Source organism: Protopterus annectens, chromosome 12.part0 (genome assembly GCF_019279795.1).
Source record: "Protopterus annectens isolate FY-2018-M chromosome 12.part0, PAN1.0, whole genome shotgun sequence".
Lineage (NCBI taxonomy): Eukaryota > Metazoa > Chordata > Ceratodontiformes > Protopteridae > Protopterus > Protopterus annectens.
This window is the reverse complement of record NC_056746.1, coordinates 798,995,260-799,014,006: the sequence shown is the minus strand read 5'-3', so window position 1 is coordinate 799,014,006 and position 18,747 is coordinate 798,995,260. Positions and strand designations below refer to the sequence as shown.

Sequence of the window (18,747 nt, the reverse complement as noted above, 5' to 3'; positions counted from 1 at the left end):
CTTCTAATGGTCTGGTTTGTTCTTTATCTGAAAAAGAGTTCAACTGCAAAACAGTTTTATTTGTTAACAGTTTCCTCATGTAACTAGCTAATGAGCTGTCAGCCTCTAGCTCTGCAGGCATGAGAGCTTTCCACTGTGACACATAATATGCCCTTCCAAATATCACTTCAAAGGGGGTCAAACCCTTTACATTTGGAACTGTTCTCATGCTCAGCAGTGCCAAAGGCAAACAGCAAATCCAATTCTTCTGTGTTTCATTTATTAACTTTCTCAACTTGCTCTTTAAAATTCCATTGCACCTTTCCACCAGTCCTGCAGATTGTGGGTGGTAAGCACAATGATTCTTCAAGGAGATCCCAAAGAATCTCCCAAGTTGCTGAATTGTCTGATTAACAAAGTGTGTCCCATTGTCACTATAGATTCTTTCCGGTATGCCAAATCTAGGAATTATTTCTTTTATTAGAGCTTTTGCTACTGTTGCTGCATCCGGATTTTTAGTAGGAAAAGCTTCTACCCATTTGGAAAACATGTCTATAATCACTAAACAGTATTTTTTCCCTTCACATTTGCTCAGTTCTATGAAGTCCATACAGATAGTATGGAACGGGTATGGTGGTGTAGGAAAACTCCCTTGCTTTGGTTTGAATGCTCCTTGTGCATGATGTTTGTTACAAATATGATATGCTGCACAAAATTTTTGTGTAAAGTTCGTGAATCCATATGTTTGGAATATTCGATTTACTAACTGTACCATCCCCCCTGTTGAGACATGGCTCTGCCCATGGCTCAACAAAGCTGCATATCTAAATAAATTAGACGGCAATATTGGCTTTTTCTCCTTGGAGATGTACAGTCCATTTTCGAGGATTGCACCTCGTCTCTCCCATTTCTGTTTCTCAGCTTTTGTAGTTAATGTCTGCATTGTTTTCAACATTTCTAAATCTAAAATCTCAGAGGGTTGTAATTCCTCATTCAAAAGTAAAGTTTATGAGTCTGAGGCTGCTTGCTTTGCAGCTGCATCAGCTCGTGCATTACCTTTTGAAATCTTATCCTGTTGTTTTGTATGAGCTATACATTTACAAATAGCTACTTTGGTAGGTAACTGAATAGAATCTAATAAGTTCAAGAGAAGTTGCGCATGATTAATCGGTTTACCAGTAGATGTTATCATTCCCCTATTTTTCCATTGCTGCGCAAAAACATGCACTGTAGAGAAAGCATACTGACTGTCAGTATATATGTTCACACATTTGTCTTTCGCTAGAGTGCAAGCCCGTGTTAAGGCTGTCAATTCTGCTGCTTGAGCAGACAGGTTATGCTGTAAGGGTTGGGCTTCCAAAATCTCTGTATCTGTGACTACTGCATATCCTACTAGATTTTTCCCTGTAGGACCCTTTCTGCATGAACCGTCCACATAAAATGTCACCTCGGCATCATCCAAGGGCATATCAGTGAGGTCTTGTCTGGGCAAAGTTATTTGCTCAATTTCCTGCAGGCAACTGTGTGGTGTGCCATCCACAGGAGTTGGAAGTAACATTGATGGATTTAATGTTGTACAACGTTCAATTACCATATGAGGTTGGCTCAGCAGTATGGTCATACAAGAAAGATGTCTAGCAGGAGATAGATATGCTATTTTCTCTTGCAGTAAAATTATCGCGACTGCATGAGGCACTCTCAATGTGAGAGGGTGGAATAACACCACTGAGGCCGAAGCCTGTACTGCCATTGCAGCTGCGACTACTGCTTGCACACAGTGAGGCAATGATCGTGCCACTGGATCTAACTGTGATGAATAGTAAGCTATGGGGCGTTGCTTACTCCCATGCTGTTGCGTCAGAACTGACGTCATGTATCCCTGTTTACAATCTACGGTTTGAAAAAATCTTTTGTGGTAATTTGGAAGTCCTAAAACTAATGATGAAGCTATCAATTGTTTTAGCCTGCAGAAAGCTGTTTCTGCTTCAGGTGTCCATTGTAATACATCTTGTGCTGCCATTGGTGTTTTATATATTAAATCAGCCAATGGAGCAGATTCTAAAGCATAGTTTGATATCCAGCTTCGACAAAAATTAGTCGTTCCCAAGAAGGACATCATTTCCTTCTTGGTTGCTGGTTTGGGTGCCTGTAAAATCGCTGTTTTTCTGTCTTCGTCTAGTATTCTACCTTCATTGGATATTACATATCCTAGGTATCTAACCTGTTTTCTCCAAAGTTGTAACTTACTTTTGTTTACTTTGTGTCCTTGTGCTGCTAAAAATTTCAATAATGCTATCGTATCTTCCCTGCATTGCTGTTGGGTAGGGGCTGCTAGCAAGATGTCATCTACATAAAGTAGAATCTGACTACCTCCTGGTGGAGTAAACCTTGCCAGGTTGCTAGCCATTTCTTGTGCAAATATCGTTGGACTTTCACAATATCCCTGTGGTAGCCGAGTATAGGTATATCTTTTACCTTGAAATGTAAATGCAAACCAATACTGGCTATCAGGATGTATAGGTATTGAAAAGAAAGCATTGCTTATATCTACCACAGAAAAATATTTTTGTTGTGGCTTTAAATCGTTCAACAAAGTGTGTGGGTCTGGCACCGTAGGTGCCCTGGGTATTATTGCATTGTTTACGGCTTGTAAATCCTGTACCATCCACCATTCTCCGTTTGCTTTTTTAACAGGAAATAGAGGGGTATTACATGGTGAATCTAGAGATTCTACCAGTACTCCTTCCTTGAGTAATGCTGCTATTATAGGCTTGATTCCCTGCTCTGCATCTTTCCTCAAGGGGTATTGCCTTTTTTGTGGTCTAAATGCTGATTTTGGTGTAATGGTTACTGGTCCTGCTGTTCGAATAAGTCCTACATCTGATTTACCTATTGACCAAAGAATGTTTGGTATGTCACACAGGGCTTTTTCTTCTTCTTCTAACAAGAATGCTAATCAGCTGTCTTCACTGGTTTGTAAGTGTACAGCTGGTCGTGTCTGTGTTAGCCAATTCAATTTCTGTTTTTGTACTCCTTGTTCTGATAATTCTAAATCAGTTTGCTTTTCCCATTTTGTTACTTTTTCTCCTAAATCTGCCCATCTCACATCTTTACTCTTTGTCAAGCTGACATGTGGCAGTCTATTAGATTTGTACAGTTTCATGAATTCCTGAGGTAGTGAACAGCTTACTACACTGTTTCCCTCAGAATCCCAATACAAGGTTCGTAATACTAATCTGTTAGTGGGATTTTTGAACAACTCTTGCTCATACTCCTTATCCGGTCCTGGCATACTACAGTAGTATAGAGTACAATGTAACAAATGCTGTTGGTCAGTGTCAAGGGAGGGGACCTTACTGATGGCTACATTCATCAGTTCCTCGGTTACTGCCCCTGGACCAGTCGTAACTAGATCCTGGCTGTACCAGTAAAAAGTTTCACCCTCCGATCGCACCACAAAAGTATCCATTTGTCTTTGTGCTTCCATACCCTGCATAGTGGGAACTACCGCTATGCCAAATATCTGCATAAGATCTCTTCCCAGTAAGTTTACTGGACATTTTGCAGAAACTACAATTTTACTTTTCTGAGTCATGCCTGAAACAGGGTCAGTTATTGCTATATCATGGGAGAGTGGCTCCCTATATAGCTGTCCATTTGCTGCTTTCACTAATATATAGTCAGGTGATTCAGAGTGTTCTGGTAACTTTGAAGGGTGTATCAAAGTTCGTGACGCTCTTAAGTCACACAAGAATTTCACTTCCCTTCCTTCTACCAGAAGTGTAACTTCCGGTTTTGTATCTGCCAAATAGAGCTCCAAGCTCAGTAATGCTAAATCTAAAATTTCACTTTCTTCATCCTCTACATCTGTTTGCACTTCCTCTGTTCCTTCCACTACATTTACATTTGTCCTTTGTTTGTTAGTCTTTCCTGATGATTTCTGATTGTCATCACTATCATATAGTCAGTCCTCATCACCTTTATCTTCTGTAGTCGCCTTTTTATTTAGCCTGCAATCCCTTGCTAAATGTCCTTTCTTATCGCACTTAAAGCACTCACCTTTCTTTTTTCTTTCTTCAAAATCCTCTGACCTTTTGTCAGATTGTTTATTACCCTGGGCATTTTTCTTACCCTTTTTACTTGACTGTACTACAAAGACCTCTGCTCCATCTTCAGCTGTGAAGACCTGTGTCTTCTTTTTCTTTTTACTATTAAAGTGTCTTTCAGCATGCCTAGCATACTCAAGTAAGGCTTGTAGCCTGCTTGTTCGGTGATCTATCATATGCTTTGTAATAAAGCTACTGATAGGTGCAATGCAACCTTTCAAAAATGCATTTTTCAGTTGCTGTTCATATGAGCTATCATTCGTCTGACTTTCAGGAATAGTCATACCACTATGGTTATTGAAACATTCCAATAATCTACCATAGTACCCATCTACAGTTTCATTATCTTGTTGTATGCATTGGTTAATGCAAGTCCAATCTGCTCTAGGTTTCCATTTTTCAGAGATTCGGTCTGTAAGACCTTTCACTCTGGTGTCTAATTCTGCGTCACTATGTGGGAGTGGTTTAAGCTCTGCGTTACGAGAGTTCCAGGTGCCACAAATCATGTGCCAGTCTGGACCCACAATCTGTCTAACTACCCTTTCTACTTCTTCCCCATTCAAGTGGTAACTTAGTCTCATACCTTGTAAATCTTGTATAAACTTTTTGTAATTAACTTTCGGATGAGGGATTCCCTCTGTAGCTTTCCGAATGTCTTCCGGTGTCCATGGTCTGTATACTAGGAGAGTTGGGTCCTGTTCTTCCTGCCCTGCCTGAGGATTCGGTACCTCGATTAGTGGACAGATTTCTTCTTCACTCTCTTCTAGTGTGTCTCTCCCTATTTGATATAAATCTGTGTCCCTAAGTGTTTTACGTGTCCGGGACCTAGTTTCAATAGGTTCTCTAACAAATGGTTTTAGTGCTCCTGCAACTTCAGGATAACGTGGAGGTGGACTAGCCTGTCCTCCTGCTTCATATCCTGAGAAAGGTATTGGAGGGGGCGGAGGGGGAGGGGCCGTCGCTATTACTGTATTATTATCCTCTTTGTCTAAAAATAATGTTTTCGCATTTTTAATTTTCTGATCCCTTCGGTTCACTTCCTCAATCCACCTATGTGCCTGAGGAATGCCTAATCGCCGTTGTTTTTTTGCCTGACCTTCTGCGTCATATTTAAGTTGTTTTAAAAGTTTAACTAATGAAATCTTATTTAATTTACCATCAAATCCGTATTTACTAACCCATTTTGTATAATACCTTACATTATCTGCTCGTTGTAATTGCATATATTTTGCGTCATCAGTTAGGGGTGGATCTCGTGATTTTTTAGTGCACTGATTTCCCATTTCAAAAGAAAAATGTTACATAACCCTTTTTACCACGTGGTATCTTAGTTCCTTACACAGTTTATCTAGAATAACTGCCTACCTTATTCTGTTTCCCTGATCTCTGACAAAATATACAGTAATTTCCTTTTGTCCCTGATCTGTATAACAAATCTATGACAATAACATTTACTGTAACCTAGTCCCTGATCTAAAACAGAAAAAAGGCAAATATCTTCCTACCTGAGCCTCCTGGGTCAACCAGTTCGAGACCGCTCTTCGGCTGCAGATCAGAAAAGTGGCCAGCCTCTCAAAATGACAATTCAGTCGGAGGTCTTTGTGTTTCAAGAAAAACCATTTTGGTAGCTTCTCCTGCGCAGTATTCGACCACCGGTACACTCTCATCTGTAGCTGTCGAGGGCTTCCGGTCAAAAGGAGGACCAAACTGTTAAATAAAAATAAACGATTACAACACAGGAGGCTCAGATGCAAAAAAACTTTACTAGTGTACACCAGGAGGCAAAATACCATACAATACAAGTATAGAGTTTTGTCTGACATGATATAGGAAATGTTCTATGTTATATAGTCATACATTCAAGCTGTGCCCACTTCACTGACGTGGTCAGTCACAGGGCACCTACATCACTATGGTCTACAATATTCTATTCATAAGAAAAAGCTGATGTTATACTTTTTAAAAGTTTTCCCATGAGAATAATACAGCCTTGCAAAGCACCTGGTCAGTTATAATGTCTTTCTGTAAATGTTATTCTTTCAAGGTTTCAGTCCTGCTCGAATACAATAGTCAGTTCAGTCTTGTAATACACTTTTTTGTTCTCCTCGCAACATTACTTTAGCAGCTGTGCTTTATCTCTGATAATATTCGCAAGGCCAACCATCTCAGAGGAAGGAAGAAAGATTTTCAATGCTTTATACATTCATTTTCCTGACCCAGCAGATAATCATTAGTGAAAAACATAAGCTTGCTGAGCTGGCTACTGCCAGGGTCAGAGTTCAAACACACTGCAGCTCCAGCTTCAAGCAATTACATGTAAAATCATTCTTACTGCCATATTGTAAAATAGAATAAAATGCATTACATACTATTTGCTTTTAAACTAGCACTTTATATATGTTCAAATACATATTTTCTAACAATTATGCTGTCTTATGTATAGAGAGACACAGAGTCTTAAATACCAGGATTTGCAAGCAGAAACAAGAGCAGTATGGAAGAAAGATACCAAGACAGCTTCAATAGTAGCATGAACAATAGGACTGATAAAAATAAATTTTCCAGCATATTTAAATATGGTAACAATACAGGAAACCCCATAAGAACTGCAGAAGGAGGCAATTCTGTGTACTTCGCAGGTGCTGAGAAGAGCAATCTTGGCTAATATCAAAGACTTTAACAATCCTTTTTTATGAACTTTATTTATGTCTCACTTGTCATCATCTCTTCCTATTCAGTACCACTCTCCTACCTAATTTGACAGTCACAGGTGTTCTTTAACACAATCCATGCACCTCTTTGTTGGCCAGCCTTGTTTCCTCTTGCCCTCTTCCTACCTGTCCTTAATCTTCTTCATCAGATTGTCCTCTGTTTTCCTGCATTTGTGTTTAAACCACTGTAATCTGTCCTCTTTGACTTTTTCTGCAATTAGAGCTAGTCTGACTTCTACTCTGATGTCCTCATTCCTTCATTTGTCACACGATGTGCATTGTTCCACCTATCTCAAGCACTTCATCTCCATCACATTTAGCTTTACTGTCCAGGTCTCTGTACCGTACAGTAGTACTGGTCACACCACTGTTTGGTACACCTTACTTTTCAGCTTCTTTGGCATTCTTCTGTCATATACTTCCCCTGACACTCTGCGCCAGTTGGCTGCAGCCCCTCTGATTCTAGCTTTGACCTCCTCATTCAGACTTCCCGTCTTCTCAACCACCCCTCCCAGACACTTGAAACTGTTAACCTGTTCCACTATTTTCCCTTGTATCTTAGTTCTCAGCTTCTTGTGATTTTCCCTACTTTCTGCCATTATAACTCTCTTATCTGTACTCAAGTTTCATCCAGTATGCCTTTGGTTTTGCTTTCCATTCCCCTACCCTTTGCCGAAGTTTTTGCTTGGAGTCTGCCTGTAATAGCACATCTTCTGCCTACAGCAACTCTGTTGATCTGTTCCTGCTGACCTGTTTGCTAATGTAGTCCATCAGTAGTATGAACAGCAGTGAGCTCAGAGCTGAACCCTGATGCACACCCATTCCCACTGGGAACCCCTCTGTAAGACTGAACACTGTTTGTACTTGAGTCATTGGGTCCTTGTGCATAGCTTGCACTCGTTCTACAATGTTACTGGAATTTCAAAGCACATCAGGACTGTTCACTTCAGCTTCCTCGGGACCCTGACACATGCCTTCTCCAACTCTAGCAATGCCCGGTTGGACTCGTTCCTCTTTTCTAGCTTCTTCTCAAGTCTCACTGCAAATATCAGGTTGGTTGTGCTGCATTCAGATCCGAATCCAAATTGTTTATTTCACATCTTACTTTCTACTGTTCTGCGTATTTGTTTATCAGTCACCCTCTACAGAACTTTCATGCATCCACAGTTGTGAATATCCCCTTTTTTTCTTGAATATTGGCACTAGTATGCTTATTTTCCAGCCTTTCTCTCAGTACTGCTGTGAGTACCCTCAGGAGCCATTTCTCCTCTGTCTCACCCAACATCTTGAGCATATCTGCTGTGACCTCATCTGTGCCTGCTGCTTTCCCCTGACTTCATTTTCCTTAGTGCTGTTCTTACTTCTTCTAGGGTGTTCTCCTTCTTTTTTCTCACTGTAGGCTGTGTCTGGGGTCCTGCAGCTTCTTTGGAGTTTTCTTCATTTAGAAGCTGCTAGAAGTACTCCTTCCATCTGCCTTTGATGTCCTGTGGACTAATGAGTAGGTTGTTGCTGTTGTCGCTTATGAATGGTGTGTGACTATCTTCTTTATCTTTCTATCATTGTCTTGCAACCTGATAGAGTTTCTTTGTGCTATCTACTGAGTCCCTTTCCAGAAGTTGGTAGAGTGCCACTGATGCCTTGTTCTTTGCTATTGCAACTCCTGTCTTAGCCCCTTTGTTAGCCAATCACTATTCCTTTTCAGCCTGTTTTGTCTTTTCTGTCTCCAACTTTTTCCTGCACTCCTTCTTTCTTTTGATGACTTCCTGGACTTCTGCATTCCACTATCAGCTTTCCTTATGTACCTTATTTCCACACCTGTCTTGACTGCATACCTGTTCAGTAGCCCTTACACATGCTGTTTTTAGGTGCTGCCATTCTTCTTCAACTCCACCTATTTCCTCTTCTTCTTGAGGTGGTAGAACCCTGAGTAATTCCATGAACTGTTGTGCTTTCTCTCTAGTCAACTTCCAGGTCTTCAGCCTGGTCTCTGTTGACTTTAGAGCCTTCTCTGACCACTGCTTCCAGCTGATTGTCTGATTGTGGCAACCAGTGGTTTATGCTGTGGATTGACTGTTTCACTGAAAATGACTTTGCAATCACTGATTCTACCTCAGTGCCCTTTTCTTACTAGGAGGAAGTCTACCTGAGTTGCATGTTGGCCACTCTTGAATAATATCTTGTGACTCTCTCTCTTTTTCTGAGCCATGTGTTGGCAACTATGAAGCCATTTGCCAGACAGAAGTCTAGAATGGCTTCTTCCTGTTGCCCCCCCCCATGTGGTCCCAGGCAGTCCTCATATCCTGTTCTGTCTTTCCCAATATGTGCATTCGGGTCACCCATTATCGATACCAGTTGCTGTTGTCCTGCTTTATCTAGTAGGTCCTACAACTCCTGTCTGAATGCACTTTTTTCCTCGCTATCACCGCCCTGGTGTGGGGCATAGGCTGAGATTATGAGTACTACTCTATCATTACACTGGAGTCTGATTAACATGACTCTGTTACCAATTCTAATGATATCCCTCACTGTCTTTTGAAGCCTGTCCTTCACCCAAAGTCCCACACCATTTTTAGCCTATATTCATACTGTCTATTACACTCTGGATCCCAAGCCGAGTGGCTCTGAGGCATTGCCCTTCCTTCTTATCTACTGGATAAAGAGGACGTCCAGCTCCTCCTTACTGCCATGTTATCCACTTCTAACCCTCATTATGCTAGTGTACCTATACTGAGTGTAGCAATTCTTAGTTTGTGTTTAGCAGGTTGATTGGTTTTACATCCAGCTTTTGCTCAATAGAGTTATTCCAGGTAATCCAAACTGGGCAACTGGACACCAGCTGGCCAGTAGCTTATTGACCTATGGCTGCTGGGCTTTATGGTGAGCACACACTGGCCAATAGTGGCACATATTCCCCTCCCACTGTTAGCATAGGTCTCTAGTGTAAGTTGGAGTAGGGTGGGTCCTCAACCCACTAATCACTGGTAAATACCCATGCGCATTTTTGTTATGTTAGTCAGTACGACTGAATCATCTATAGCCATATTTTACTCTGTCAAGTGGCTAGCCCTGCCATGGAGTGCAGTCTGTGATTCATGTTCTCCACTCTTTGAGGATACTGCGCACCACAGCAGAAGCCCAAAGCGGATGGTCTATTCAACTCTTCCACTTATAGGGCAGAAATAATGTCTAATAAATGGAGTAAAGTGACTGTGATAAGTATACTGTTGTATAAACACTAATGAAAACAAGATTACTTGTTGTGCCATATTTTAAACTGGCCAGCTCACCTCCATAATTGGATTATCTTATCACAAAGTTACAGTTACAGAGTAACTGAAAAAAAATAGTATAGTCTTAAAGACATTTTTTTCTAGGAGATTACAATTTGTAGAGAAGTTTATTCTTTTTTTTCAACTAAAGCAGTGTCTCAAGAGTTACTTAGTTTATCCTTGTTTTAATAATATTGATTAACTTGCCTGCTGAAGATTGGAGGCAATTGAAAGTTTCATGCCAGGCAATAGTGTTGGTTAAGACAATTTCAGCTGGATGAGAGATGGATTATTACAGAAGTCTAACTGCTTTAAATGTCACAGAAATGTGCAGTGATATACTCTTCCTTGATGACCAGTGGCATGTCTGGCTATTCTGTTATAAGCCTGAACCACTCTGTATAAAATATAGGATTGTTAGCCCTTGAGTATTTGAGCAGAGTGAAGGAAGGAGCAGAACCATAGCTAGGTCATCTGGTGCCCTGTGCAGTCTTTCAAACTGGCACCCCCTCAACTATAGCAAGCAGTGTACTACAGTTAATCAATACACACTTAGCCACAAATGTTTTATCACCATTCATTTATGAAGCCGCAGTGTCCTCCCAGCTTAATAAATCAATGTCGGTAGTGCATTCATACACCATCAACATCTGCTGATTACACCCCTATAAGCTTGCAATCTATCAAGGTAGTCTCCCCCTTCTCCCCACCATAGGAGGATAGTAGGTATGCCCTGACAATAGCCTTCCACTGAGGACGACACCAGCCCTGTGAATTTCCCTAAGTTGTTTGTTGGTACTGTTTATAAAATTTGTAACAAGTTTTAGTGAATTTTAACTGACTGTTGAGGATGCAGCCAGTGAGGTCAGTTGTGTTAAATTTGATCTACCCGTCCATTTTATGATAACTCATTTTATCCTTTACAGCTTTACAGGGATACCAGTGCCTGTTCCAGCAGAGAGTAGGCCCAACACATTCAAACCCATTTTGAATAAGGTACTAATCTATCTGGGGACATACACTATCACATACTCTATCACATATGCACTACACACGCGTGCACACACACACACACACACACACACACACACACACACACACACACACACACACACACACACACACACACACACACACACACCTATGCGACAGCTTGCAGAATGACAATTCACCAATCACATATCTTTGGGAGGTCGGAGGAAAACTGAACACTTGGAGAAAAACTGTGAAGACACAAGGAGAACATTCCAGTTCCACAGGGAAGATACCTCAGTCATGAATCTAGCCAGTGAACCTTTTTCTGTAACATGGGAATGTGTCTTCTGTGAGTCATTGGTTTAACAAAGTAATTTTAAGTTATCTTATGGCTATTAGAGTATATCAAACTCAGGTAAATAGGTACAGACTTTGTTTTGATCATATTGAGGTGCAGTCCCACACTATTTACTGAAAGCTCTATAGATTATAGTTAGTAGTTAGCTGAACTAATTAACATATTAGCAAGAACACTGGACAAATCTTCATCATGCTGGATCAGTTGTACATTTTCTTAGCTATTAGTTATGCCATTTACAGACTTGGTAAACAAAAGAAAACCCAGCACAGTGCTCTGGAAAAAAACTTGCATACACATAATTTGATTCATAGGTTCATAGGTAAGTACCAGGCAATCAGCCAATGGACATTACAAGACTAGTCAATAAGCCATAATAAAAGGTTCCCTCCATCGTTGAGGAGGACAGCACAAGATAGATGAAGAGAATGCATTTGAGGCCACCTATCCAGTTATTTAGGTTTACCATGAAGGTGACAAGGATGGTTCTCTGCCTGACATATAGTGGGAGTTTGCATCGGAGGGATCTTTGGGGAGCTATGTTGGGATATGACTCTAAAATACCAAAGAGTTTTCTTTATCTGCTAATGGAAGTTTATCTCCTTTTTGCAGGCCTTTCAAGAACTATGCATTTTACAAACAGGAGGTCAAGTAAGTGTGAGTCTTTCATGACTCAAAAAGCTAGACACTGATCACCACAGAAGAGTCTGTAAGAGACTTGAGTGCAGGGGACAGCTTTATTGTACTCAGTTTTTTTTCACATTTATTTTCAGGCCATTGTCATTGGATCAGTTATTAACATAGTATAAGCTGTATTGGAGTAAATGTGAGTCAGTGGAAGAATTAATAACAACACCCCAAATTTCCAGTCATCTAAATACTTAGATAAGCATAAGAGAGAGGAATGTTGGATTGAAGGGCTGTGAAACAGATGCTAATAGCAGAAGACCCAGTACTAAGCTCTGTAGTATATCACTGGTAAAATATTTGCATACAGAAGTGGTACTTGTATCTCAAGTCACACTGGTTCTGTCAGACAACCGGTTACATTTCCACTGCACAGCATATAGATTTATGTTTAAATTTACAAGTCTGTCAATAATGCCTACATGGGGGATACTGTGAAAGAACTCAGGCATATCCAGCTATGCTGTATATAATACTTATATTGTGCATAACCATTATCCACTACTTTCGTATCTTTTTCAAAGAAATTAATGAGGTTAAAGAAGTAGGATCTGCCTTTGATAAAGCCAAGTTGATAAGGGTTCAGAATTAAGAGGTTTTCAATGCTAAGATTAATGAGGCATGAGGTAATACATTTAATAGTTTTATATATATGGCTAGTGATTCAAATGGATGTATAATTACCAGTGTCCATGGTTGGGCCACCCGTAAGTAACAGCACTACAATGGCTGTTTTCCAGGCTTCTGGAATGTAGCCAGTGAAGACGACTAGATTAAAGACATTAAGTAGGGTCCAGATAGTCCATATTAGTACTGATTACCAGGCAACATGTTTTTTTTATCAAGCACCAAGAATGAGGTGATCTTAACATTTGAGCAGGCTGAGAGGAGTTGCTCTACAGGGGTGGCTGGAAATGTGTAATTTGCAGAAAAGCTGTAACTGTGGTGGAGTAAAATTTTCTCCAAAATTGTTCAGCAGTAATACCAGCTATTTCCTTTGGGCCAGAGTGGACAGCATTATTGTGGACTAGCTCTTAACATTTATAGATGTTTGTTCTTAACTTCCTGACGTAGTAAAACAAATATTTGTATTAATATTTATTTTGTTTCAGTAGCTATTTTAAATTGATATTCAGCTGTGACCTTCCTAATAGTCCCATCATTGCTAGTTTCCCTAAGTGTGGATCTGTAGCTATCTCATCTGGCACTTTTTTTTACACATGAGTTAGCATTTATAATGTTAAGGAAGCGTTGGGCATACCATCCTTTTGTGGTTTATCTCAGGCGGTTTAATGAATGACAGTTAAAGCTCCCTGCCAGTATAAAGGTGTTGGGTTTATCTCAGGAGGTTTAATGAATGACAGTTAAAGCTCCCTGCCAGTGTAAGGGTGTTGGGTTTATCTCAGGCAGTTTAATGATTGACAGTTAAAGCTCCCTGCCAGTATAAGGGTGCTGGGAGAATGGTATTTCAGCTAAGGCACTGAGGTAGCTATCATGGTCAATAGAGGACATAGAGGATGTTCTACAGCTAGCTACAAAGTAATAATTAATATTGTTTGGAATGATTTGCACTTCTAAGTTTTTAAACTTGGGGTCCTGATGAATCAGTTGTGAGATGATACCCTTAAGAAGGATTGAAGATCCCTGCAGTTGCCTGTAGGTCTTAATACATGATAGGTGCTAAGCCTGGGAACAGAAGAAGTGCTTTCACTGCTTTGAAACCTTGCCTGTATGAATGTGCTTAAGTTGCTGAATAGACTCAAATGTATTTTTGTTAAGACCCCTGGCATTGAGTTGATCTACCTTAATGGGTTCTGAATTAGACTTTACAAAGCTGGAATGTCCAGCAGACAGACTCTGCCTAGAAAGGCACTGTAAGGACTGCAAATACCTTATTTGTAATGCAAAAGCCATATTAAGAGAGGTGCAGACCAACCCTGGCAAAGCAGGATGACTAGCCAGTCATTTTGTCCCAAGCGGACACATACTGAGGTCTCCTGTAATGACACCAGATACATGGTCATGTTTTAAAGCCAGTTGTCTTGTCTCTGAACCCTGGCATCACTCTAGATGATGGCAACTACCAGTCAGGACCAGTGTCTTTCTTCCCTTGGACTGTACATAAGATTAATCATATCCTTCTACATATCCCTCTGGGTAGAGCACCAAGGTCTTTTTCCCCCACTTGGACCACTTTCAGGTCATAATTCTATTTGTCAGGATGAAGGGATCTAACAGCCCTTGTTACATCCCAGATCCTGGCTCTGGAAAGATAGCTGACCATTGTACTGTTCTTATCCAGTGAGGGTGCTGTCCATATGTCTGACAACAAAGTCACCTATTGATAAGTCATTGCCATCGGTGGATGCAGCTTCAGTGGGATGTAAGGGCTTGGAGTAACCCTTGTTACTCTTATAGATCTGTCTACTGGCTGTAGATGTGGACGGTGAAGATAGGGGTGTTGCTGTGTTGGCTAATGGCTGAGGATTCTTAGTTTTTAGTGTGGGAGACTTAGGCAGTTGTTGTCTTAACAACCCCAGTGCAAGGTGGTGTAGTGGAGATGCTCTGTGTTGCATGTGTGTGTGCGTGTGTGTGCGTGTGTGTGTGTGCATGCGTGCGTGTGTCCGTGTGTGTTTGTGTGTGCGTGCGTGTGTGTTTGTGTGTGCGTGCGTGTGTGCATGTGTGTGTGTGTGTGTGTGTGTGTGTGTGTGTGTGTGTGTGTGTGTGTGTGTGTGTGTGTGTGTGTGTGTGTGTGTGTGTGCGTGTGTGTGTGTGTGTGTGTGTGTGTGTGTGTGTGTGCGTGCACATGTTTGTGCTGTGCTTACCAAATATGTTTTAAGGAGAGAAGGTAACCTTTGATTTCAATAAGTACTTGACAGCCGTCACATATCGAATCATTATGAGGTATCAGTTACGAGGTATGGTAAGCATGAGGCAGTTGCTACACTGTCTCAAAATGCCCAGTGCTACAGAAGGGGTAAGAATTCAGTGAGATTCCATAATGGCCCATGCAGTTGAAGGGATATGAAAAACAGGGTAGCTTAATAACCTACTCTGAGTATAAGAAAGAAGGGCTTAAGGGATCAGACAAGGAGGTGATAATATGTGATACAGGTAAAGGATACAACAATATCAGGTGACTACTGTAGGGTGTGTATACAACAGCTAGTCAGCTCTGGACATAGTAAATAATAGTGATGCTGTTCACAGGGGTATGAGAATATAAAAGTGACAGCAATATGTAGAAAGAATAATCAGTAAACAGTGGCAAATTTAAATCATAGTCTTCCTCAATAATTTCAAGCACTGTAACTGAGAGCACTAGCTTCAGTTTCTATAACATTGGAACAATCAGTACACCCAGCAATGCAACAAGTGAGATAAAGTACAGTCAGTTGTTGTTGTGTCTTTTGGCTTATCCCGGTTAGGGGTCGCCACAGTGGAACTCTGGTCCGCTAATGTTTGGTAGTGGATTTTTACGTGCCGAGTTACCAGCCCTGACGCACAACCTTCAACGAAGGCACGCTCATTCACGCATGCCTCCACACAGAAGACGCTCTAGCTGAAAATCAAACGGGACAACGTCTTGCTGTGAGGCGACAACGCTACCGCAGCACCACTAAAGTACAGTCAGTAGCTGACATAAAAGGTTAGTTTGATCTTTATATAACTAATAGCAGCAATGAGCAACAGACAGTCTAATGTAACGGATTTAGGTGCCGTGTCTGTACAGTGATAGCTACAGGTAATCCACACGAATTGTTATAAGTGCCGTGAGAACGATAGTTACAATGCAGTAACAGTAAACCAATCAGCATTAGCAGCTAAGGTTCACCAGGCATTATTACCCAGTATGCTCTAGGGCAGTACTTTTAAATATTGTAATAGCAGAACAGCCAGCAAACAACGATCAGCAGTGCAGTCCGATAATAAGTTCAAGTTAATTTGGTTTATACCTATTAGCAGTAACTGGAAACATGCAGAATGAACTGAAATAGCATTGGCATCAACAATAAAACAAATGGTCAAAATTACCTGAAATAATATTAGCAACAGAAAATGCAAATGTGCAATGTTACGCAAAATGTTTATATTTTTTTGTTCTGTTTAGGGCTTCATAAGTCACAGTCAGGACTTCATGAGTCACAACCAGTCAGGAGTCCTAATGCACAGTTAGGACTTCTTAAGTCACAGAAAGGATTACTAAGTCACAGTCAGGACTTCCTAAGTCACAATCAGTCAGGACTGTTATGACTTCCTGGGTCACAGTCAGGACTTCCTAAGTCACAGTCAAGACTTCATTTAGGACTTCCTAAGTGACAGTATGACTTCAAAGTCTCAGTCAGGACTTCCTAAGTCACAGCCATGACTTCAAAGCCAGAGTCAGGACTTCCTAAGTCACACTCAGAACTTTATGCCTGTATGCCATGGACCCAGGGAAAATTACCTGAAGCAGCAGTGCAGTGTTATCTTATATGCTGCCAGCAATTTACAAAAGTTCAACAGCAACAAGGCACAACACTGCAATATTAGTTAAACATAATAACAGCACAGACAGAACACTGTTAAGTTCAATGACGCAGCATGATGAAATTAAGAAAATTAGTTAATGAGTTTAAAAGGAGACGACTGTATGTAGTAAAGCAGTAGTAAAATCAATCACAGTAGTGCAGCTAAGCTGAGATGAGAACGCAGTGATTTTATGTGAGCTACACTAATGATGTAGAGTTTGCCTTGATTGTTGTAAACTAGGCTGTTGTGCTGGTTACCCAATAGGATTAATATTGCTTTTACACACACACACACACACACACACACACACACACACACACACACACACACACACACACACACACACACACACACCTGTGAAGGCTACCATGATACCATCATCAGCTTAAGGTTGCTAGGATGATGTCCCCTGGTCTGTTGGTCATTTGTAACACATACATCTCCTTTTGAAGTGTAGCAGGATTTGCTTGACCACTACCACTATTTGTCTTCCTCCAGCATGTGCAAGATGCCATAAGCCATTCGGTTCTACCATCCCTTGTTTGGTTCTTCCAGCTACAGAACTAGTGTTTGAACTCCAGTTGTCTGGGTCATAGTCACTGCTTTAGTCCTCTATGCTACAGAGCCAGGCTTAATTTTATTTATGTATACTGTGTGTATGTATGTATATTGTACGCATGTATATTGTTAACTAGGGTAGAGAGGTAATGCTGCTAGATTATTTTCTGGCACACTCCAAGGTTTACACCAAGAAAGAAACAAAGTAATCTAACAGATAGGATACACATTCATCTGTATTATCATGACAGTAAGTAAGACAGTCTATAACTGTGTAAATAGTTATTCTATGGTCTTGTGTTAGTTATTTACAGTACATAACCAGGCCATAAGACGCCTAACAGTAGGTCACACATGAGAACAGTGTTAACAATTAGAAAGATTATCTAAAGTGCACTAAATACATACGCTAGAAATAACTTTCCAGTATTTTTAACAGGAAGCATGGTAGTCCTACCAGGCATAAGTTTGCTAGTGGCACCAATAATTAAAGAAAGAGGACATCCATCTTACAACTCCTGTTTTCTGTAGTAAAAATAATCGTCCTTGTATAGCAGAATTTCGTGATACATTCATTAAAGTCTCCAGAATTTATACTGTCTTTTTGATAAAGTGCTTCTATTTTTCCATCATTTTGTCACGCTCTGTTTTTAAAACGTGTTTTTCTAAGTAGTATCCCACAGTCCTAATGGAACTGGCATGTGCTGTTTGGTAGTCAAATCATACCTCTCAACTGCTTAAGAGCAAGAAATCTGGACAAAGCCACAAATAGTGGGGGGGACAAAGGCCCAAAAATAAGGACACATTTTAAATATTACTCTTACAAACTTTGAAAGTTGATAGACTAACAGGTTTTGCATTAGCATGCATTTTTTTGAAGAATATGACGTCTGAAACTGAGATGTCTGCCATTATTTTCTGACTTTAATCCTCAATGATTTGTCAGAAAACCACAATTTTATGAGAAACGGATCAAAATATGAGGCAAACATCTGAGACAGTGGAAAGGTATGAGGTAGTTAGATGCTCAGATTTCTAGCTAGATGTGCCTACGTTTCAAGGGCCTTTGTTCCTGTCTTCACTGTCTGCAGGTTAAGAGGTGTGACTGATTATGAGGAGGGGTAGAACAGAGCAAAGGTACATTGTCTGCTTATACCATCCTGCTTTAAAGGCATTAGTTAGTTACTGGTCATATCAGCTAGTGAATCTTAAACGATGTTTCCACTTCATGATAATTTCTTCATAGAATGTTTGGTTAATGAGTTTTACAAATGTTTCCACTTAAATCTAATTTCATAAAATGGTTGCAGATTCCAGGCTGTTATGATTTAAAAGAGCTTTATTTTTTGGATTTAGAATGTCTTTCTAGACCTCTTGGGAAGAATGAGGTAATACATGACAGTATGTATTCAGCCTATGATGAAGCAATCAAAACCTGTCAGCTTAATAATAATTATCCTTATTTTAAGAGGAATTTCCCACTGATTTTGATAACATGGACAATGTTCACCTTCTATTGTGATTTAAAATTAGTGGAAGGAAACTATGTTTCCTTTGGCTTACAGACTCCCCAAAAAAATCTCTTAATTGCT

General features: G+C 40.4%; 1 protein-coding gene across 7 annotated transcripts in view; it reads left to right on the top strand.

The window, feature by feature from the left end:
* Nucleotides 1–18,747, top strand: part of KIAA1217 (KIAA1217 ortholog) — a 2,251,763-nt gene that overhangs the window by 974,304 nt on the left and 1,258,712 nt on the right. The window lies entirely within an intron of this gene.